At 42.6% G+C, this 24,820-nt stretch overlaps 1 protein-coding gene and 1 long non-coding RNA gene across 2 annotated transcripts in view; one reads left to right on the top strand and one right to left on the bottom strand.

Moving 5' to 3' along the window:
• Positions 1 to 24,820, top strand: part of rbfox1 (RNA binding fox-1 homolog 1) — a 309,086-nt gene that overhangs the window by 28,785 nt on the left and 255,481 nt on the right. The gene's annotated exons all lie outside the window — the stretch shown is intronic.
• Positions 12,344 to 16,474, bottom strand: LOC139634801 (uncharacterized). The gene is made up of 3 exons (XR_011694068.1): positions 15,960 to 16,474; positions 15,224 to 15,325; positions 12,344 to 12,458 (listed from the first exon to the last, which is right to left on the bottom strand). It is a non-coding gene; the product is annotated as an uncharacterized lncRNA (long non-coding RNA).

Below are 24,820 nucleotides of genomic sequence, written 5' to 3'. Positions count from 1 at the left end.
AACAGAGTAATGGAGACGCTATAAGTTCCTGTCAGTCTGAATTAACTAGGGAGTATGACTTGCAAATCTTTGTGCATATGCTTCCTCCAAACGCACGCACGCACGCACACACACACAGACAAATTAAGCTGGGCACCCAGGAAGAGGGTTTTACATGCCGTTTGATGTTGCTTCCTGACCGGTCCTTGGGTAGGAATTGGCTCTGGCCAGATGGAGTCTGGCAGCACAACATGCACTGAACACGTTAGATAACTTGGACATCTCCCTTAACTGGTTCTGTGTGTGTGTGTGTGTGTGTGTGTGTGTGTGAGAGTGAGGAGAGAGGAGAGAGGAACAGCAGCATGCAGAATGGTACTGCACATCAAAGGGATCTACTGCGATACAAACAGAGGCTCAGTGTCTCTGCCAGCAGAGACCACTGTTAATATGGGGCTGTGTGTGTGTGTGTGTGTGTGTGTGCATGTACGCGTGTGCATGCATGTGTGTTAGCATTTGAGTGCCTGATCTTTCTAAGACTCTTACTCAGCTAGCCTGAAGGCTGACACCTTGAAATCCACCCAGTAAATAACAGAGCCATCTTCAAGCAGACATGCATTTAGGTCTGGGCTCTGCTTCATCCATGTGATCCACACAGACTACAGAAAGTACCATGCATGCTTAAAAACACACACACACACACACACACACACACACATGCATACATGCATGCACACACAGTATCAGTTTTATGCTTCTCCTCTGAGGTTAGTACGCTGTGGATTAGGAGTGGAGTCCCACCTCCTGCTTGGTTTTGTCAACCAGTTCTCAAAAATCCAGTGTGGATTTCAGCAGCTACTACAAAAGCACTCAATGCCTGACAGGTCCAATCTGCCAACGTCCTGCTGTGTTGCCCCAGAGATTAACATCTTTCCATCGATTGACACTGACCTTGTACCATTGGATGACTGGACACAATTAAATTTTTTAAAATTCAGACGTAGACAGTTTTCCTGACAAATTACTCAAAAATCAACCAGACCAGAGGTCGTCTGTCAGCAGGTTATTATGACCCATAGTTTTGTTGCTAGGTGACATCTAGTGGTCGTAGTGATGATGACAGGAGCAAAGGGAAAAGTGTGGTGACGTAGTTCATAGAGCGACAAAGTCCAGGTCAGGAGGAGGTTGGGGTGGATGGATGAATATGACACAGGAGAGTGGTGTTCGATTCCCATGTGACAGGAGCAGTTCATGTTGTTTCTATTATCCATGACCGTTCGTTGTTATTATTGTAACCATGACAACAAAGATCATCTAATGTTGAGGAAGTACTTATTTTAATCCAAATCACCATCTTTTCTTAAACCTAACCAAGTCATGACCGTTATTAGAGTAACCATGGCAATGAAGGTAGGTATTCTTCAGTGGTTCAATCAGATAGTACAATCAGTACGTTTATGATTGTAACCATGACAACCAAGGTCTGGTATGCCTGCTGCAGTAGGGGCGCTATTTCAGGAGATGCTGCTATGGGTGGAGCCAGAGGGTTGATAGTTATCCAGTTTAGAGGACTGGTTGGAAGACTGGTTGGGACATATCCACCTGTACTCGGGACCCATCAAGACTACCCAGATTTAATATACATACATAGATGTGAAAAACCTCAATTTCCTGTCAGTCCACATCCTGTTTCAATGAGAGTAAATGTCCATAAGTAACAGGCTGGAATGACTTTTTGAAAGAAAGATTTTTTGAGGAATGCATCAGTACTATCCCACAGTAATCTCTGTCTTCAGTGTCAGATGTGAATGTCCACCTTGATCTCTCTCTGCTTGTCCACTGTATACTAGTCAGTGTCCTTTGACCTCTACCTAGGCAGTGTTCTGAGTGATTACGGTGTCACAAACACCAAATGTGGTTTGTTCCTGCTGCTCATTCAGTCTCTTGTCCAGGGTCTTGGCTGTCACATGCAATGTCATGATGATGTCATACACTACTCATACACCATGTCATACACAACTCCAGTCTTCCTCTCAGGGGATCCTGTCTTTCATCAGGTGTTGGTTGTGGGAAGTGCTGAGTCCTGGTGACAGACTCTGGTTAGAAGTTCTAACAGTCCAGGTCCCCAACAGTCCTACTGGGATGCTTCCAGTGGTCCCTGTTGAGTTAGCAGTGTTAATCCTTGTCTTGAGTTGTGGCAGGATTTTCATCACCTGCTCCTTGTACCTCATGGACTGGAGAACTCCTTGACCTGCTGAAGCTTACCATCCTCTTCGTGTGTTGATGTCATTAATGTGACCCTGTGGTGTAACATGTTGTAGGAACACGTTCTCCATCTGTATGTGTTTTTATGAGAAATGATACCTGAACAGAAAGAGTCTTTGTGAGCAGCTACAGGACAATGCTCACCTCATGTGTTTCATAAATGGGTGACAAACGGTGCCACAGCATTCAAGTGTTCAGCTATGATTTTCTCCTCTTGGGTAATCTTCACTGTGGTGCATCATCTTCCTCCTGGTGCTGCTGACTGATACACACATATATGGTACATGCACATAACCATGTCAAATTCACGTACACACACACACACACACACACACACACACACTGCCTCATTTCTCTCCTGTGAGACCAATTACCCATCGACTCAATAACTGGAACTGCCACAGCTGTCGGTGCCAGCCATACTGCCACGGAGGGATGGCTGCACACACACACACACACACACACACACACACACACACACACACACACACACACACACACACACACACACACACACACACACACTCATTCTTCTATCTGTGTGATGTATTTCCAGCTGTCCTTACATAGAGAAATTATTCCAGCATAAAGCAGCAGGAAGTGTTGGAGCGAGCTGCAGGTTCCTGAGTAGATTATCCAGCACTGAACCATCTCTCCACCTGGAACCAAAGCTGGATCAGCCCTGGGTTTTTACAAAGTAAAACCTTATACATGCAGGTTGGGGACGCCACAGTAACCATGGTAACCACGTGGAATCACAGAAACATCACACAAGCTTTTCTCTCTTTACTTATAATCATCATCATCAAAGATTCTGGTGCTGCACTGAGCAGATGAGAAATAGTGACAACATGAGACAGATCTTTATTCAGGGTCTGCACACCTCTCACATTTCATGTTGAATCCTTTTTAAAACCTCAACAAAGAAAATGTAATCAAAATACAAAAAACATAGTCCAGCCTGAGATTTCTCAAATAACAACCAACATAATGTCACTGACAAACCAAGATCAGAAAATAGACACACACACACACACACACACACACACACAGACATGAGTCCTCATCTCTTTTCTCGTCCGTAGCCTTTCCTCTGCAGTTCTGGCTTCATTAATAACTTTTCATCTCGTTAACAGTCCATCACACTCTGCTGCTGAAGTGGTCACCGGGTTAAAAATCGATATGTGTTGCATATTGGCGTCACAGCTCCGTGCTAAAAACCAGCACAGATGGTGCCGTCCAGACTCAAGCTCCAAACACAGATAATTAGACTTTACTTCCTCCCTGAAGACCTCAGGCTCTGTCTTTAGCTTAGCATCATCAATATTATTTGTTTGTGGTACTTCCTGAATCCTGTTACCTTCAGGAAAAATCATGAGAGCAGGTGGGGGTCTGTGCAGAACGGCAGAACAGAACATCTGCAGAACAACTACAACAAAGAACAACAGGTTTGAGATTTACATCCACAATGTTAGATCCTGTGGGTTGAAGACAAAGGTTTCTGATGGTGCAGGTGTTCCAGGTGAACTGGTGAAGTGTTGCCTGTGGTAAATTTTGTGAAAGTATGAGGGAGTTGCATGTTAACGAGCATGCAAAAACAGTGTTGTTTGACAACTTGATACAGATCAGTTGGTCAGGTTAATGTCACTAAATTATAACATGAGTGTTCATCTAAACATAATTAAATGTGCAATGTCTGTTTGATTTGTCCTTTAAATAAAGTTTACATGAGCCAGCATTCTGAACAAACTTGCTAGCTGTCTGTTTCATCCACATCAGAGCGCCTTGATAAAGCAGCAGACTCACCGCTTTCAGTCTGAACATACAGTTAGTGGTTAAAGCTGGTCTGAATGGGACCCATCTTAGAGAGCTTAGAGATGTGATACTTGGGTTCAAATGGGGATGACACCTTCTCCTCACAGACACTCATGAATTAACGTAGAAAACATAGTAATGTTTGTCTTTTAAACTGTTGTTGACTGAGCAGATATTGTCGAGGTTCTGTAGGACGAGCACAGTGTTTAGAGACTCTGAGGTGCTGATACTCTGAGGTTGAAATTGACTTGATGAATTTAATATGGAGGATAATGTACATCTGAGGGGACATCACACATTGTGTACCAATTTGGATACCAGTTGCACAACAGTGATAATTTAATTATCTCTTATTTAGCTGGTTAACCAACATGCGAAGCACAGCTTGTTCAATATCACACTGTGCACTAGCTGTTCAAATTCTGTCCCCACAGCTCAGGTGTGTGACAGTGTGTCTGTGTGTGTGTACAGTGAACATTTCTGTTTATTTGCATAAGAGCATTTGTCACCATTTCATTTACTAGCAAGTCGTTGGTTGTGTATTTTCCATGTGCCACCCACATTTGATAATTCACAGGTGTACTGCACAGGTAAAACACAGTTTTAACACAGCCTGTTAAAGTCACAGCTTCACTGATACACATGTTAAATATAAAGCATTGTTACTGCTCTTGCTAATTCCAGGTTATAATTGTGCAGGTGTAAACTTGCGCACTACAGCGCATATTGTCTGTAGCACAACCTCTTCACCCATCTGTCCTGTGTGTGTTCTGTGTTTCACAAAAAATACAGATAAAGATTTAGTGTTTCCTGTATGAAGGACTGTGTATTCTGGACTTTGTGTTTCACCAAGGTGACCAGCTGTTGCTCTGGGTCATGGTCCACAGTACAAGAGATAGTAGGGTCATGACATGGAGTTGGACCAGGTACGGGCCCTAACCATTCACCTGTCAGGTCTCCTCATTCGCTCACTCAGCTCTAAAGTTGGTCATTATTTATTATTATTATTATTGTTATTACATTTGTGGTTGGTCAACAGAAGTACATAATCTCTGAACTGTTCTCTGAAGCCTCCACTGACCGACTGTTCTGGACATCTTGACTGCTGTGCAGTAAAGGCCAGACATGAGCCTCACTGACATGATCGTTGTTGTGGCAACCAATTAGCAGTTGGTGCTAAACTGGGTGACTCAACTCTGAGTCATTTTGGATGCTGAGCTTTCACTTTGTTGTATGTGAATCTGTCCTCAGTGGCTTACTATGACTACTGCTTCTGTTTATCTTCATCATGATCAAGTTTATACCTACTATTCAGTAGATGAATGATAAATATGTAAACATGTGGAAGTTCACCAGGAATGTGTGTCCTTCTTGGCAGCAGAACATAACTCCTGTAATTTAACTGGCCTTGAATCAGACAGCTGATTAACTCTACAGGGGAGACCTGTTAGCCTGGCAACATAGCCCACCTCCAGACACCATCTCAGTTTACTGTGAGATGGTTTCCAAAATGTTGTGCAGTGCCCAATGCCTTGAGAAATGTGATTATATGTCTGCCTTCTACTACAGATGGCATGAAGGGCTGGTTGAAGAAAAGGCCTCTGATCATTGTAATAAGCCAAGTTAGCTTAGTGTTAGCTAAGTGATGTGTTGATATGGGGAGTTTAAGGCTAAGATTTGGTCCTGCTTTGTGTTTGACACGGTTCTGCTCTGAGGAAACTCTTAAAATATCAAGAATTATAAACAGTTTGGTGTGTTTGTCAAAGCCGGGATGATGAGGAATATAATAGGGGCTGTTTGGCAATGTTCAGTGTGTGGGATTTAATTGAAGCTAATTCTGTAAAATTATCCAGATCACAAAATACAACTTGTGGTTGTTTGCCTATACCAACCAGCCAAGTTGCAGGAAATATGGTCACAATCTTAACTCATTCCCATGTCCTACATTATTGTTGTCAAGTCACTGTTCATGGCTAAAATGACCCAGGACACTGGAAGATATCCCACTGCTCCCAACAAGCTGTCCACCACTGGATTCTAGTGTTTCAGGACACTACATCACCAGTTTATGAACCAAACAATGGTGCAAAAACAAAAACAAGCTAATACTAGCTAATGCTAAACCAAGCTCGTACTAGCTAATACTAAAAAAAAACCAAGCTAATACAAAGAGACTAGTTCTGGCTAATACTAAAGACAAGCAAATACTAGCTGAGAGGGTGGAGAGTTAAAAAAGAAAACAGCATGTGTGTCCTGTTCCACACATTCCATCAAAGGAGCTGTGTGTGTGTGTGTGTGTGTGTGTGTGTGTGTGTGTGTATGTGTGTGTGTGTGTCTCAGCCTCCACGGCAGACGCTCAGCCATGTGTGGGCTGTCTAATTAGTGTGTGTGTGTATGTGTCTGTTTCTGTGTGTCTTTGTTTGCCTGTGTGTGAGTCAAGGACCCCCAGAGAATGTTGTTTTCCTCATTTGTGGTGACAAATAGGCAGCCTGTGGAGAAAGGGCGATGTGCTGCGTCGCAGTTGACCCCTGACATCTCATTTGGGCCTGATAGATGGGCACAGTCGCACGATGCTGTTTCCCAACTGAAGAAATGAACAGGTAGCACACACTCTCTCCCTCCCCAACAAACTCCTCCAGCACAGAGCAGCTGCCTGGATGTGAGGATGTTACTGGACAGGTACTGGGTGGAGCCTCGTGCTGTTATTTTGTGTCTGTATTGTTATGTTCATGGTGAATTGGGTGTCAGACAGAATCAGGGTCTGACTAGGATTGATGGGATTGAATTAAGATTCAGTTTTGGGTATTTTGTGTGCTGCTTTCTTCAGTATCAACAGCAAAACACTATTGTGTGTGCATCTGTGTGGACAGGAACTACAGGTTAGTCCATGACCATTAGTTTTTGAGTGTGAGATTTAGATATTCAGTGAGGTTGATCCTCAAAAGCTTTTGAGTATGATCACTAATACGACCTTGCACTGTGTGGAGCAGTGCAGATACAGCTTGACTGATGTTACACATGTAGTAAGAGTATCTCCTGAGATAGTCCCTCTATGATTTTGATATACTTACCCTCATTGCCATGGTTACGACAAATAACGGTCATGCCGTGGTTAGGTTTAGGAAAAGATGCTCTCCTGTGTCATATTCCTGTGTTTTGTTGACCCATCCATCTAGACCTCTTCCTTTGCTCCTGCCATAATGACTGTCACCATGAGATGTTGCCTAACAATAAAACATAACCATAGCTCATAATAACCTGCTGTACAGTCGACCTATGGGCTTGTTTTTTTACAAGAAGACAGTCTCATCAAATCGTATGCTGTTTTGTGAGTGGCTAAACTGATACAAAGAATTTAAATGGCAATAGAACATATACCATAGAAAATGAGGTGTACCCCTATACGAATATGTCATTCTGATAGGCACAGATAATTCTCTGAATTTTGGAATTAACCATCCTGGATGTGGTTGTAGAGTAATAGTTAAACATTTGGTAATTGTTTGTTGGTAATTTGCATCTACAGTGAAGAACGCATGTACTACCACACGCTGATGCCCAAGCGTCATGATTGTTTGGTGCTACAGAGGGCACTATATTCATTTTTTCTTTGCTGGTTTACTGATAGGCCAGTCGAACATCAGTAGGTGAAGCTGAGAGTGAATTTTAAGAACGCCCCCTGCTGGGCCACAACACAAACGACTGAAAGTTGAAAATGTTTAAGTCTGACAGGTTTTCTGACAGACATGTTTCCCCATGTTCCAACAGAGCTTGAAGTTCAGTTCACACAGATTAAAATGAACTAATTCATGTTCATTTCTTCAGTTTTCATTCTTTTTCAGTAGAACTTCCTCCTGCCATCCATCCTCAGCCTCCAGTCACTGACACATCTCAAACTAAATGAATTACTGTTTACTTCCGTAGAGTCACAGATTACTTTAAAAAGAAAAAAGAACAATGTGAGTTTATGTTTTCTACATAAATGTTGTGAGTTTGACGAAGGTGGAGGAACTTATCAGCTGTTGGTTCATGGTCTGACCCTCTCTTTGTTTTCTTGTGATCTTCATTCACTCGCAGATATTTCAGAAGACTGGTCGGATGCTTCAATTTGATGTGTTGTTTCAAATTTGTTGCTGATGTAGCTGGCGTTCAGACTTGTTTTTCAGGCCTGGCAGATACATTTTGCATAAAAATGTGTGATTTTTACACATTTCTACGGATGGTTTTTCGCACACAACTTTTTGATGCATTACCACCACCTTCTGGTGCATGAGCGTTTTATGAAAAGTTTAACGTTCAATGAACAACGGTCATTTAGCGTGTTCATGCACATCACTGCAGACACTGTGCTACAGTCAGTCCCTACAGTAATGTCTGGATTTTCTTGTCCATTGAGGATAAACATAAGCCATGTTAAAGGAAATCAAATTAAAAAGGTGCTCCTTCTAACTTCATTAGATCTCACAAACATCAGATTCAGTAGGTGATTGATGTCTATACAGTGTGAACAGGAAGTGCTGGGAGCCAGAGCAGCTAACAGCATTTAGCCATGCTCATCCCCAAACACTTTTAATCAGTTTTCAACAGATTAGCTGTGCAGTGAGGAGTAAAGCTTGACTGATGTACCACAGGTATTATTTTTATCTCAGGAGCCGATACTGAATCCTGATGTGGAAAACTGACGAACTGAAGTTAGGGACTGCCTCAAAACTGCGTGCTAATGGGGCCAAGGGAGCTTTTAAAGTTCTTGTCAATAGCTTTCTAATTTTTCATCAGACCAAAGACTAACTTCATAAACAACCTCCATTTTTTAAAGGAACTCATTCAGTGCACTTCTGTAGGTGTACTTTTCAACTGAAGTCCAGTTCTGTTTCAACTTTTAATTCACACCTGGACAATTAAACAGCTTTTATTTGAATGTCAACACTTTCTTGAAGGTGGGGCTAAACATATGAGGAGTATAAATGACTCTGGAAAATGAAGCAGATTAGACCATTTCTATCAACTTCTTGTATGAGACACGATACTGTGCAAACAGTTTTGACTCATCATCCTTCACATGCTGTAGCTATTAAAAACAAATATAGCTTTTGCTTTTTAGGATGTATGTGGTGTTTATCTGCCATTTTGTTTGTGAGAACCACAGACTGTAAACAGAGATGGACGTGGCCTCTGTGACATCACCCACAGGTTTCTGAAGAGCGGTTTTGAAGCTCAGAGTGAGCTGCTCCACTGTCACCATCTTGGCAGTGCCTGACTCCACCCCTAACTCCCAGCTAATCCATAAAAGGGCAAAGAGGTGGGACGTGTGTGGAGCTGAGCCGAGACAAGCCTGCTGGTTTGTGGCAAGGATACACTCACCCACCTGTCACTCAAAGAAGTCACGCCCTCAATTATAATTAATCATTATAACTTTAAGTCTTGATAAAACTGAGTCAAACATTTGAACATGGGAGTCTATGGGGACTGACTCGATTTTGGAGCCAGACTCTAGTGGCCATTAGAGGAACTGCAGCTTTTGGCACTTGAGTGTTCAGTATTTTTCAGTTCATGCAGTGGGAACCTTGGGGTACTGCTACCCTATTGAATTAGAAAGGATTGTGAAGAACACATTGACCAAACCTGTCACTGTAATACAAATAAGATAATAATAGTGTAAAGGGAGCTCATCTTTGATCTCATGGTCATTAATGCTTTTACTCCTATATCGCCATCCTCCACGTTTACCCACTTTACCCTCCTGACTGTCATCACATACCCCAGAGGCCTTTTAATTTATTATCGGCAGCTCCACTAGTGGACTATACTGATGCCATGATGGTATTTATACTCCAAAGCAATGAACTGTTTGTTGGCAACATCAAGAGTCACTCGCAGTCTTGCTGAGACAATATTAGAGCTGAGAGGTAAGACAAAGCATTTGATATTCAAATCAGACTGGAGAGAGGGAGTGCCAAACTCAAAGACATCAAAAGGTGGAGAGAGAAAGTGAGGGAAGTGAATGAGAGGCCAGCACGGAGGTGTCGTGACGCGCATGAATATAAATAGATAGACTGTAAAAGCAGAATGTGAAGGGTCAAAATTGAAAGAGCAGCGGTTCCCATGTTACAGGAAGTGCAGCTTTAAAATCAGGAAGGGACTGTGTAGAAATGAGGTTTGTTTACATTTTTGCTCAGAGGAGGGTTTGTGTGATTTTTGAAAGTGCAGCACAGGATTTTTCTTCCTCTGTATTTATCATGGTAGGTTGCTGATTCTGCCATAGCCAATGGGAGCCAGCTAAATCTGTTCTTTCAACTATTACTGTTATATGAATACATATATAAAATCTTTTCACAACAGTTAGTACCACTAAGTCACAGCCAGTTCAGTTACACATTGGCATATTCCTTACCTACTGACTTAACTGCACTATACTCATATATTCTTTTTTTTTGTGCATGGTGGAGCAGACATAGGATCAGAGGTCAAATGAAGTAGGATATCCTGCACATAGTGTAATTTAAAGTGTTTATACCTTTATGTTTCCACTGACCATAGTTGTCTGACTGAGTTTGTGAATCCATCTGAGGTTGGGACATATGGGCTTTAATATCTCCAGGTGCACTGGGCCTTTGGTGGATGGAGGATACTGGTGGGGTCATCTGGGTGCCTTGGGGTATGCTGGGGTGTCGCTGCCAGACTATGGGCAAGTGTAGTGAGAGGTGTATCCATATTTTCAGCAGGAAGCCACCCACATCCTCAGTAAGGACTGGGCTCCACCACAGGTATCGATGTCAACAATTCTCTCTATGATTTTCATGGGTAGAGTGTGTAGGTGCAACTGAGGTATGGTGACCTCTGGATTTGCTCTCTGCTGTTTGCAGATGATGTAGTTCTGTCTTCATCGGGCCATGAGCCCCAGCATGCACTGGGACTGTTTGCAGCCATGAGTGAAGTTGAGATGACAGTTAGCCTCGACATGAATACCATCAGGCATGGTACCTTGGTTAGGGATTGGCATTAATATGGGTATTGCACCAGAATGCTGTGGTGAAGGAGCGTAACGCGATGCCAAAGCTCTCAATTTAGCGCTCGATCTGCATCTCAGCCCTCACCTGCGGTCACGAGCTGTGGTTAGTGACAGACAGATTGAGCTCATGGATACAAAGTGTTTTTTTTTTCACAGGGTGGCTTGACTCACCCTCAGGCTGCGTTCAGGACTAGTTTAGTCCTGTGTGAAAAAGCACAGACCAGAGGACAGAGTGATGCTCCATGACTTCCTGCCTAAGAGCCTTTTTCTTACAGCATATGTTGCATATGGTCCGCTTCTCTCCCTCAACCTCTGAGACTCAAACTGGGTTTTTGATGTCAAATCAGCCTGCTGAAGTGCTAATATATCAGAGGGAATATCAAATTCCAGAAACTGTCAGGGCTTCATCAGCTGTACATCCTCTGGTTTGGCTAAATCCAAAAACGTATATCCCTTCTCCTCGGAGCTCTGGATTTAGATGGCTTACCTGGACCTTCCTCCAATGACACATCACAAAATAGCAGCTCTTTAAGAGGGTTTAGTTAAGCACAGGAAAGAAAGTTTCGAAATGTTTAACTAAATAATGAATCAAAAGCAATACATGTGAAACTGTTAATTTCACTGACAAACATCCGTATGTAAATCCCAATTAACCATTTAAGGTAATGGAAGTGAAGTCAGCCCAGCCCAGAACAGGCAAGCATCATGCTTTCATGAGCACCCTGAATGACAGGCACACAGAGAGCTGCTAAAAACATTAGGGATTTTTTGGCCCAGTGGGATTTGTCCAGGTGTGCCCAATGGCCAGTCCTTCTATGAAAGGTTTGTTGTACCTGGGTGGTGTGTGGTGTTGTACACCAGCGGTCAGGATGAACCTCAATAGGTCAAAATAAAATCTAACTTAATGTTAGGTAATTAAATCTACCTTTCTCTCTCTTCTCCTTCTTCTTCTGCTTCTTTCTCTCTATCCCTCTTGCCTCTCTTTGGTGTTTCCACATGTCCAGTTTCAAATTAAAAGCCCTCTGCAGATCGACGGCCCACTGCACAGGGCAAACACAACTCCAAATGAATAATCGTGTCGCTCTGTAACTGCTGGATGTGAAACTAAGCAACTGTTTGTCGTCGTTCACCATATCAACTTTAAATTACACAGCAGTGATATGTCAGTGTTATGTTTACAGTTTGTTTCCACTGACTCTGAGTAGCCAAAAGAAATCAGATATAGCAGGTTTCAAACCTTTATTCACACACTGAGAGTAAGCCCTCTTTTTCAAGGACGCCCTGAATACAATATAAATATGCAATAGAAACAATAAACCTGAAAACAAAAATGTACCTGACGTAAACATGGTCTTTGGAGATTATGGTGCCCAGGTAGCGGTGTGGTGTGAATCTGAAAGAATGTGACATCACTGTTCAGCAGACATCTTCCTGCTCAGGGTTCATCTGTGTACTCTTAAATATGCATTGACAAAAGATGGTTCCCTCATTTCTATACTTTGTCCTCTTTTCCTCCCACTGTCGTCCCCTGTCTCTGCAGTCTCATCATTATTCACCCACCACCCTCCCCTCAACATTCAAATGTAAGCCATCTATTCTCTGGCCTATCTAATCCAAACGTAATCAGAGGCACACATACACTGCCACAGAGAGATGGAGAAATGAGAAGGGACAGGGAGATAGAGGAGTGAAGGACGGGGACGGGGACAAGGGACGGGGGGACGGGGCAATTCTGAGGGTCTCTGACTGTCAGAAATTATTTTAACATTAGGTTTTTTTTATCTACATTAAATTATCAACCTATCATCATTGATATAAGATTTTCTTTACAATGTACGAATAAAACTAATGTTCAAAATGTTGACATCTGTCCTGCTTAAAAAACAACCAGAATATCTTTGCAAAGGGCGAGGCTTACAGAATATTGGCCATAACTCATTAACCATTTGTCCAATCATCATAAATCCTTGGAGATATCTTTAGGCTGTGATAGTGAATAAGCCTACCAAAGCATTTTGAGCCTGAACGATTGGGACTGCCACAAATACCTAAAATGTGTATCTGAAAATCTGGTGGACAGAATTTCACCACATGTTCTGGGGACAAATATTACCAAAAACTGAAGTGCCTCATTTATTGGTGCAAGAGGGCGTGGCCTACATATTTGTTGAGAGATGCCTTTGAGCAATCCTAACTAAACTCACTGGAGACACCCTGCAACGTCTCCTGAACGTATACACTGAGTTTCATTCACATCTGATGAAGGAGGGACAAATGTTAGACCATTGAATGCGCAGTTATTGTTTGTGTGTGTGTATATGGTCTCATTCCTTAATCAGAATGAAGTGATGTAGGTCAACTTTAATCCTGCTTTTTAATTTTGGGTGATTCTGCTGCTTTTGTCTTTTGCCACTTGCTGTTATATTAATTTAGTTATTTACTAATGTTAAGATAATTTTAGATACGCACATTTCTTACAGCCTTGCATTAAGTAGTGAATTCACCGTCTGCAGAGTGTTGCATGCATGTCTGCAGGGTGTTATATTTTCAGGGTTTGCGTTGCCCAATGTGATATCTCTTTATGGGGCCCAAAGTCTCCCAGTGGTCCCACCTGGTGAAGGAAGAATGGATTGTGGAAAGAAAAAGCATGATTGAGAGGGAGACAGGTTGAGCCAAAAATACAGGAGAAATGAAAAACATGGGACACCAGAGACAGTTTGAGTGGCAGATACAGAGGGGGGAATGGAGAGGAGGGAGCACAGATGGTTCTCTCCAATGACAAGCAGCTAAACAGCACATCAGGCAGGATAGGAGCATCTCTGCCAGGGGAATAAGTGGAGTCATGGCGTTCCCTTTGAAAGGACTGTTGGCTGCTCATTTAAAAAGAAGGAAAATCTGGGCATCTCACAAAATGACAAAGATAAAATCTGAGCTCAAGGTCGACTTACTACCAGAACTTTCAGCTCTCACATCTCATGACTTTCATCAGGCAATGGCGTTTGCTCATATGTGTTGTCAGGAATTGCATAAAATGTGTGGTTTTAGTTGTTTGCATGTGACATGGATGTAAGTTATGTTCAGCTAATTCATTAGACAAATTTGCATTGGTCAACATGTTCTACAGAAATTGCATTAGTAACTGGACAAGGTTTTTATCAGCATAGTCAATAAAGAGATTGATAATTCAGTAGGATAAGATACTTTGTTACAACAGACAACAGTACAGAGAACAATGAAAAATCAGGAAGCAACACATTTCTTATGGATTTCTGCACTGACATCTGTATATCTGCTGACATTTGTGCAGGACCTGTGATAAGCTGAAAGTATGGGCTCTACTCAGACAGACTGATGGATCGACTGATTTATAGATTTACTTGTTCGATAATTGAAAGACTATCTGGATATCTGGAGGCTCAGCAGTTAATGAGGGAAACAACATTCAGCATTACTGGACAGTGTAGCGAAAACCACAGTTCTTCTAAGTCTGTGATGGTGGATTTACATCACTGAGGACCTCATTAAGGTCGGCTACTTGTATTTTTGCACAGTGCAGTGAAAGGTTTCGCTGTAAAATCCCCTCGGCATTATCACCTTGGCCAAATGATTAACGCTTTTCCAGCGTCATGTGGAGGGAGATAAAAACCCTACCATGGGAAATGACAAGAAAATAAATGTATATTAGCCATTCAAGGCCAAAAATAATTACTGCTCCTGCACCATTGTGTTTTAGAAAATAGCTGCAGGCTGTAATCATGAGCTGCACATACTCACACATGTACACAAACACAGCCTGTCACACACACACACGTTCAACCAGCAGGCATACAGAGGGCCTGCATCACGTCAGCGTGAAGCTGTCTGCTCGACTGTTGAGTAGCTTAACTCAAACACTTGCCCTTTGTGAAAGGGTTCCCTCTGATTTCACCTCTGTTCCCCCCACACTCTGCCCTTCACTTTCTAATAGGAAGTTATCTGCATATTAATCAAGTAAAGTCCAAGGCAGCCCTCTCTGTAATTATACAAGGAGCCCATGCATGAGGTTCTGTTTTGATGAATGAATGAATTTCTTTGCTCATTTAAACACACAGATTAAAAGCAGCAACAATTATTAAGGATTAAAACACACATACAAAAACAACTACAAACAATACTTACATTGCTGAAATACAGTTCTGCAGGGATGACGTATTTCTTTAGTCCAACCCTGAAGTCATCATCACCTGGTTCTCTCCACAAACAGCCAATAGGATTTCTCCACTGTGTTTTGGATGATTAGAGAAAATCAGCAACAGTTTCTGATCCTGACAGGTTTTGTTCAGCAGGATCATCTTCACTAATGACACCACTTTATGATGTTTGAAGCCTAAATACAATCAGCAGCAGTAAAAAGCTCATGTTAGGCTCTAAACCAACGACACCACGGTCACATGACTTCACCGTCACCACCACTCAACTTCAACCTGTAGTTAGATTTAGCTCTGAGCTCTTCTACAGAAGCCTTTCCTCTGACAGAGTTAGTAACATTTTGTAGAAACACATTGAGGCTGTAAAGGTGGACTGGTGAGGAGGTCGGTTTTCATGTTGGACTGATGACGTTTAACCTGAAGATGCGTTGAGCTTGTGTTAGATACAGACCTTTTCAGCCATCAAAAAACACATTCAGAAACCCACAGACTTCAGGACCAGGGAACATGAAGTGATCGAATGCGACTCATTTCTCATTCGTGCAGAACTCTATAGCGTCTTTTTCAAGGCTACTTTGAATGTAGCTCTGTTGTGATCAGTGTAGAGAAGTAGTTTCCAGCTGCTGCGTAGCCAAACTTACAGATAGCAGCTTTAAGAAGATTCTCAGGATAGGTTCAGAAAGATCTGCTGCCCATCAAAAACTTACCTGAGCCCATACTCTCCTTTAGATCAAGTGTCTGTCACTTCATCTTAAAGCAAAACTGGGGAAGACGTTCAACAACTTTTATAACTTTCCACAACAGACAGTCCAACAGCCACACCCACGGTGACTGTTTCTAAACTTCCTCCAGACGTGTTTTAATCTCTAAACATATTTAGTTGAACATGTTTTCATAAAAATTGGTCTGAAGCTCATCTACTCTGACTCTGACTCTGCCTTGGCCCCACCCACCACCTGCTGGCTCCAGCTGTCCAGGTGAAAGAGCAGAGAGTATGAAGATGTTAGAGGAGGAAACATCAGAGAGACTCAGCCTCATGTTGGAGCCTCAGTCAGACCCAGACTCAGATGAGGAGTCTGTTGAGACCAGAATCAGAGACTAGCAGACGGATCAGAACCGTTAGCGTAGTTAGCATCTTTTATTTGTTTATGTTGTTTGTTAGCTTGTAACTGGCAGTGGCTGACACAGTGTTAGTGGTTATGCTAATGCTAACTCTGACTCTCTGTACCGACAAGGTTTCAGGTGTATTTAGCCCCACCCCCGGTCCCTAGAAGTTGACAGGATTGGTTCCTTAGGTTCTATGACGTATGAATCCCTGACTGTCTGAATCTGTTTTCATGAGACTGCCTGAGACTAATTTATAAAAAAATAATCATATGGGGGCCGCCTGATGGCGGAGTGGTTAGGGCGCGTACCACATGAGTGGATGCTCTTAGCAGGCGAGCGCCGGTTCAACTCCTGACTGGCCCGACTCTCTCCTGTGTGTCATTCCCCCTCTCTCTCTGCCCCTTTCCTGTCACTCTCTACTGTCCTGTCAATTAAGGCAAAAATGCCCCAAAAAAATCTTAAAAAAAAACCAACATCATATAGACATTAATAAGGTGAAACACTTGATTTTCATCAGAGGGTCTTTAAGTGTGAAAGAGTGTCTGTTTTCAGTCGAGTGCAACTGTACTGAATCACTACTGTCACTAACAAAATCAGCTGTGATTGACAGAACCTTACCTCCTCATTAAAGCTCACTAAAAGACTGTTGTGAGCTGAGACATGCACGTTTGTACATGTGACTGTTTGCTTAGAAAAAAGTCAATGAACTTGATAGTTAGTGAACAAATTTGTGAACAGAGCTGAGCTGAACAAAGTTATTCAAAACAGTGAAGTGACTCATGGTTTCCAGCTCAGTTTTATCTGACGATGCTGCATATGAACAAACTGAGGACCTTATCAAGGCTGTGAGAGGAACCTGCATTCTACTATCCCTGTACATGTTAAAGTGGAAGACAGATGTGTGGGTGAGGGAAGGTGTGTGTGTGTGTGTGTGTGTGTGTGTGTGCGCGTTGAAGGGACACAGTTAGCTCTGGCTGGCCTGGAGGCGATACTCTACACTTCAACAGGATTTACTGCTAGGAGATGAGAGCCTGCCCTGCACTGCAAACACTATATATACACCCTTCTGAGTGCACACACACACACACACACACACACACACACACACACACACACACACACACACCCTCATCCACCCCTCTGTAGGCAGGACTGTTGTCAGTGTAAAGTGGCTGCTGCTGATGTTTCACAGAAAGAGAGAGACAGTCGTATTATGTAAAATGTAAAACAGACAGAGCCTTTTACCAGAAATAGTCTCTGCTTCAAGATTAAAAAAAAACAAAACAAAACACAGGTTGATGGGGAATACACACCCACACACACACAGACACACAGACACACACACCTGAGCCACCACAGAGTAGGAAGTGAAGGCAGGGATGGAGGGGAGGATGATGGAGGTGGGTAGATTGGCGATAAACCTGTGCTGCAGTCTGCTGGTACATCGCCGTCAGGCTGAGGTGTGGGGGGGTTCAGAACAAGCTGTCTGCTCTACCTGAAAAAAAATCCACAAAATGTCTTAAAGCTGCATGAAGGAAGACTGGCAGTGTGCACAAGAAAATTTAGTGAGCTACATTAAAGGTCACTGACAAAGTCCAGGTGCAGGAGCCACAGGAAACACACACTGTTGACACAGAAGTGAAACTACACATTTCAAATATAATTTCCTGTTGTTGCATGAAGATTCCCCATCCATTCATATAAACCTGGACACTATCTGGCCTCAGTCACGGGATTTGACACCATGTGCTCCACACAGTCAGTTCTTACCGTGGCTTTAGGTACTGTGTAATTAAATATTGTTTGAAGCAGTTTGAAGCAGTGTCAGTGGCTGGTCAGTGGATGTTTCAGTGACAGATCTACTCTTTCTGGTGGTATTAGCAGGAACAAGTCTGTCTTCTGTTGGGTTGAAATGTTTCTGTTTTTCTAGTCAGTACAAATCTTTGATTACCACATCGATTTTACAGGAACCCTTTAGGGATTTTGTTCTCATGGTGTGTCTGTTTCTGTCCTCCCTCAGTCTTCACCTTGTTTATACCTTCTGATTTCTCCAGCTGTGTATGTGTCTGGTTCTGTCCTCTTATTTCCTGCTGTCTCCCTCCCACAGTCCATGTTTCTGTGGCTGGATGTGGGGAAGAGGCTTCATCGTCCTCCTGCTGTCAGAAACACAGGAAGAGACAAACACACACAGCCAGAGACAGAGAGGAAGGTGTGAGGAAGGAAAACGTATCGCCACACCTTCCTCTGGTCTGCTGTGGATCTGGGGCTGTTTAGAGTCTGACTGTGAATGAAGAGGGTAAACACTGTGTTTTCCTGCTTTTGTCAGGAGGAAGTGAGAAAGTTTGATAAGGACAGAGACAGAGTGTTATATACATCATTCTCAGGAAGGAGTTTCCTCTTGTTTTTCCGTCCTATTCCTCCACCTCTCCCATGAGCTTCTCCCTGCTTCTATTCACATTACTGGGATGTCTAATCATGTCTCACAGCGCACAGATCTCCCTCTGTCAGTCTCAGTTTTGCAGCTGATATTTTACCCATGCCGTGCTTTGTTTATTCATACATTTCCTGTGTTATTTTACTGTATCCTAATAACTTCACCCGTTCCATGGTGCAGACTTTCACCTTTTACTAGCCCCTTTGTGAAAGGAGGATAAGAATCAGTTTAAAATTAACCAAACAGAAAATTCTAGTAAACTGACTTTAACTTCAGATTATTTTACCACAAATTATATGATTATATGATGAAAATAAGAACATTTTAAATACAGTTTTTGCCTCCTACATGGGATAACATACAGTGTGCAGGCTGATAGCAGCTGATCTGGTAAAAGCAGGACGTCAGTAGGTGTGTTGCCATGAACCTGCTTAATGCACAATTTGAAATTGCAAACTTAAAAACTAGTGATGGAAACCTTAATTTTTTTTTAAAACTCTTAAATGTCCCAAAAAATGTATACGCTCACATGAGGTGGTTTCTTGGACTATTCGACAAAGTATTTTTGCAAAATTGAAATGGAAACACTTTTTTCATATTCAAGTCATGGCGCCTGGCGTATCAGGCCCCAGGGAGCCAGTTCACACAAAGAGGCAGACTGCTGGAAATCTGTCATTACGTTTAATTAGAACGATATCATGAGAGGAGAAAACTCAGCTGTAATCACATAACATCACTCAATGGAAACACAGAACATTCGCAACTATTTTGTTTAAAACTGTGATGGAAACTCAGCTTATGATGCCAGTATCAATGAAAGGTTTTATAAACCAGATTTTAGATAATAACATGTCAGTAAACAATTATTTTCCACGTAAAGATATAGTGGAGTCATGGTGTCCTGAGTGAAGAATGAAGTCACACCCCTTCTGTGTGTGTGGTAATCTGAGTTTCTCTGTTTTTCTCTTCGGACTTGGAAACCGGTCTGAGAGAGTGGGCTGTTCGTCGCTCCTGTTGAACCTTTGGCCTTCCCCATGTTTAAACACACAAGCACCGCCCACACACGAGCTGAGATGAAAGCCACAGCATTCAGGTGAAAGTGACCTTCCAGAATTTCCTCCACTGAAGAAACCACTTCTTCATCTAAAAAGGCTCTGACAAAGGAAGAGATGAGACCAGAGCAAAGGAGGACTGGACATAGGGACAACTGGCTCAAAGCCCTGTCAGCTGTTGGACTGACTGGGATCTAGAAAGTTTGTGTGACTGTGGATAAATCAAGGCTGAATTCAGGCTTTCCCAGTTAGAATGCAGTCGGATCTCATTTGGCTGGTGGACCGTGAAAACCAGGAAGTTTTTAAAGCTTTTTCCAGCACTAGTGTTTCTTCTGGCTCCTTCAGTGTCATTTGTGTGACTGTGGATAAAGTCCATGGCTGAATTTCTTTCCCAGTCTGACTGTGGAGCCAGTACTGGTCTGTCTTTACTGAGATGGAGAACCCTACAAGCTGCTAAAGGCTCCAGCTGGACTCAGAACTGGTTTTCTTCTCCTAATGTTGCTATTGCTAGCTGGCTAACTGCTGTGGAGCATATCACAGCAATGCTAATGGTCGTGTTAGATTGGTTTTTGTTTGTTCTCATGGCCACCGAGTAACTTAATTCAGTTTTGCTTCATGTTGTGTGCTTCGTGCTTCGTGTTTCACTACTTTTGCTCAGCTCTGTGACAACTTGCCGACTGAGAACGTGAAGGGGAGGTTGGGGGGGGGGGGACGGAGGCCTGAGGTGTGGCTGATGAATTGTTTGTTTTGGTCTGAGATGATGGTCTAGTGTGACATCTAGTGGCAGTGACGATCATTTACAGAACCTTTAAGTAATGATATGCTGTATTTATAAGAGTGACAGTGTGGATGAAATAATAATGATAAATATTCCTGCCATTAGATGTCAGAAATGGTTAAGAATATCCATCTTAACCATTTCTTAACCAGTCCAAGTTGACATCTTCAAATGTGTTGTTGTGTCCCACAAAACAAGTAGAAGCTGGAGCCAGAGAATAGAGAGAGACTGACTAGGCATGGGCAGTATTTGTGTGCGTGTGTGTGTGTGCGTGCGTGCGCGCGTAATACAAAGAAATAGTGCTACCATCAGTCTGCTTCATTTGTGTTGTGTGTGTCAGTGTGTTTCATGTCAGGATTGTTATTACTATATGTTGAACACACTTTGCTGCCGTCACATGCCGATGTGGTGTCACCACATCTGATTGGCTCCCAGCCGAGAGAATCAGGATAAACCCCGCGTATGAACTGTGAGATGTGATGAAGCAAACAGAAGGTGAGACTGTGTGTTACATAACCTGAGGCTGTGACTGAACATACACAGTGAACCTGCTCACACTCAGTGTTTTATACTGTGGTTGTGTTGTAATGTGATTACTGGGTATTGTCATACAGTAGGTGTCAGGAAATGGACCTAAACGAGCCATACACAGCACGATGTCTGTTAACTCACAATGAGTTGGGCCTCTTTCACACACAACGTAAATGATTACAGATCCATCACATGAACTTTGTTGCCTTCTCTTCGACTTCAAGCCTGAGCCGTCTCCTCTGACGGAGTAATTCATGAGGGAAAGTCTGAGAATGTGTCGAGAAGAAAGGAGAAGTCATCAGTCTATGTAGAGCTGCCACTTGTTCAATTAGAGACTAATTCAGAGGCAGTCTGACTGATGAGAGTTTTTAATTATAATCATGCCATATAACCAGTGTGATAAATGACTGAATTAAGAGGCCTAAAGTTTGATAAATGTTGTTGATTGTACAGATCGATCCAATCAAGGCCAACGCTGTGTCAGAGAGAGAGAGAGAGAGAGAGAGAGAGAGAGAGAGAGAGAGAGAGAGAGAGAGAGAGAGAGAGAGAGAGAGAGCTGTGTGAAGGAGCAGAAACAAGGGAAGGTGGAGAATCACAGAGATTTCTTTGACTTCAACTTTTACATTCACTCATGTGACAAACAAATTTATAATTATACAAAGCCACTTACAAGTTATTCAATCAGGCCCACAGACAGGAGGAGGTGGGGACTGAACTGTCAACCCTGCAATCAGTGGACGTTCTGCTCCACCACCTGAGCTATAGCCACCCAATAGTTGAGTTACTGTGTTTTCTCTGACACTTTAAACCACATCTTGAAGTTTTTAATCCATTGATGTTGATGGTCAAGAGATAAAATCATTTTGTGTGAGTTTCAGCTTCAGTCTTTGTAAGTCTCAGCTCAGTCTTTGTAGGTTCCAGCTTCAGTCTTTGTAGGTTTCAGCTTCAGTCTTTGTAGGTTTCAGTTGGTCTTCAGTTTTGACCCAAGCTTTGCAGGATGGCATGGTCACAGCTTGTCATTTGTGATTTTTGATTGACTGTCAATCTCAAGAGGGTGGGCCTTAATGTGAGCCAGCCTGAGGGCAGATGCCAGGGGGAGTGTAGATGAAGTAGAGATAGGAGTGACTGCTGCAGAGAGCACAGGTCTGTTTGTTGACAGTGTGATGGACAGTGTGTTATAATCCTCATCCCTTAACTGCTTTGGTTTGATTTCTGTCTACGTCTGATAAATGGACTAAAACCAATGCAAGCTCATTACATGGGAGCCGGAGTGAGAAGAGGGCTGAGGAGCTGACAGTGTCAGAAAGTCAGTGGAGGTCACCTGGGCTCTGAGTAAGACCTGCACCCTTTGCCAAGTGCCAACCTGAGGCATGTCTATATGTGTGGCCTGTTGTCAGCTGTTACAGACAGAACACTTAGACCTAGACCTGAAATACTTCCTTGTACCAGTACTACCTGACTAAAACAATAGAAATGTATTCATTTTACAATATGAAGTATGAAAAGTTAACAAGCAGTCAATATTGTCATCCTCCTCTGCATTTGTCTTGAGGCTCTGTACCTCTGTGTGTGTGTGTGTGTGTGTGTGTGTGTGTGTGTGTGTGTGTGTGTGTGTGTGTGTGTGTGTGTGTGTGTGTGTGTGTGTGTGTGTGTGTGTGTGTGTGTGTGTGCGTGCACACGCATGGACATGCATATACACTGCTCAAAAAAATTAAAGGAACACTTTGAAAACACATCAGATTTCAATGTGAAAAAATAATATGTTGGATATCTATACTGATATGGACAGTTGAATGTCTTAGGAACAAAAGGATGGCACATCTTTTGATGGAAATAAAAGTTTTCGGCCTACAGAAGGCTCAATATATAGACACCCCAAAAATCAAAGTGAAAAAATGATGTGGCAGGTTAGTCCATTTTACCAAAATTCTATTTCTGCAACTCAAAATGCTTCTCAATAAAGCCAACACTAGTGGAAAACCAGTTCAAAAAGATCAAGAGGGAGAAACTTGAAATGGCCTCCACATGCAAAACCAGTCCTGTTTTGGGGGTCGTCTCAATGTTGCCCCTCTAGTGCACCTGTTGATAATTCCATCAACACCTATGCAGCTGAAACTGATTAACAACCCCCTCTGCCACTTAACTGACCAAATCATTATCAGAAAAGTGCAACTGAATTCATGCCATATCCTGATAAAAAACTGTTCCTTTAATTTTTTTGAGCAGTGTATATTGATACAGGAAGAGGAGAAAAGAAAGTAAGGGTCAATGAGGGCCCTCACAAGTAACACAAACTTCAGTGTGTGTCTGTGTGTGTGTCTTCAGGCCTGTGCCATCTGCCACCTCAGTCAGACTCGGGACATACAGTTAGACCACAAGCAGCTTCTAAACACTGACCTACTTTACAGCAAATAAAGACACACACAAACACACACACACACACACACACACACACACAGACCCACTCTTGTGTGTTATTTAGGGATGAGCAGTGCTGGCATTGTTTTAGCTTTTGTCCACAGCTTCATCTCTCTCTTTCTGTTCCTCTGCCTCACTATCTCTCCCTCTCTCTCTGAGTCACAGTTTTCAGGTAAAAAAAAGTTCATTTTCTGTGATGTGGAAGAGGGTTCTTCCCTCCAAGTCTAGTGAGGACTCTGTGTGGTCAGTGACTGAGAATCAGACAATGGAACAAGTTTGAAACTGTGACTGCATGTTAACCAGCAGTCACTTCAAGCTGCTGCTCTGCTGCTAAAATCCTGATTTTATAACCACGGCGTCGTTTGACAACCAAACACATAAGTTAAGACAAAGACTGAGTTGTGATTTCAGCTGTAATTACTGTAAAATGATCACTCAGAGAGGAAGTTGGAAGAGACAGATGGCTGCTCCACCTCTGTGGCACTCACTGAACAGGGTAGACACAGAGAGAGGGCAGATCTGGAGACTTTCTACCACGGAAAGTAGCTAAGGTTTATCCAAGAAGTCACCAGATTTGTCGCTAGGTGCTTTGTCACTGAAGGGTTCTGAAAAGTCATTAAATCTAGCAACAAACAAGTTGGCAACACTGCTTGTTTGTGCCAGTTAATTTTGAAAGAGAAACGACCCATGATGTAACATCTGGCATTTGGCTGACCAATGGTCTTACTTGGTCACTCTGTCAGTCAGTCAAAGATATTTTTGTTCACAATGCTGGTCCCACTATTACGGTCCGGCCAAAAACATGAATGCATGAATATAGTACAAGACATCATGGAAATCCAGCCATTCATTTCTGAATACTCAGCGGTATAAGGTGTAAGGTTTGCATGTGTAATTCCAGTGTGATTTGGTTTTATACATTTCGCAGCGGTGGCCCACCACTGAAAAATTTTTGCTGCTGTTGCTTCTGAATCTTGTGATATGTCAATAAGTCGCAATCACATGACTTTGCAGATAGTTTTCAATTTGAAACGAAGGATACAGGAAGTGGAGACATAGCCACACATTCATGCATGTACCAGATCTGGTTGGGTGTGATCCATACAAGAGTTAGAGAGAAGAAAGGAGAGAAAGCAGGACTCTACAGTGCAAGCATTTCACTTGCAATTGCGACAAAAAAAATAGACACGTGCAAACTATATAATATATTTTAGAACACTATGTGCAACAAGAAAAGTCTTACAATAT

The sequence above is a fragment of the Trachinotus anak genome, unplaced genomic scaffold, assembly GCF_046630095.1.
Source record: "Trachinotus anak isolate AG129_WGS33_773 ecotype Australia unplaced genomic scaffold, CSIRO_AGI_Tana_v1 ptg000017l, whole genome shotgun sequence".
Lineage (NCBI taxonomy): Eukaryota > Metazoa > Chordata > Actinopteri > Carangiformes > Carangidae > Trachinotus > Trachinotus anak.
The sequence above is the reverse complement of the archived record's forward strand: the minus strand, read 5'-3'. Positions and strand labels throughout refer to the sequence as shown.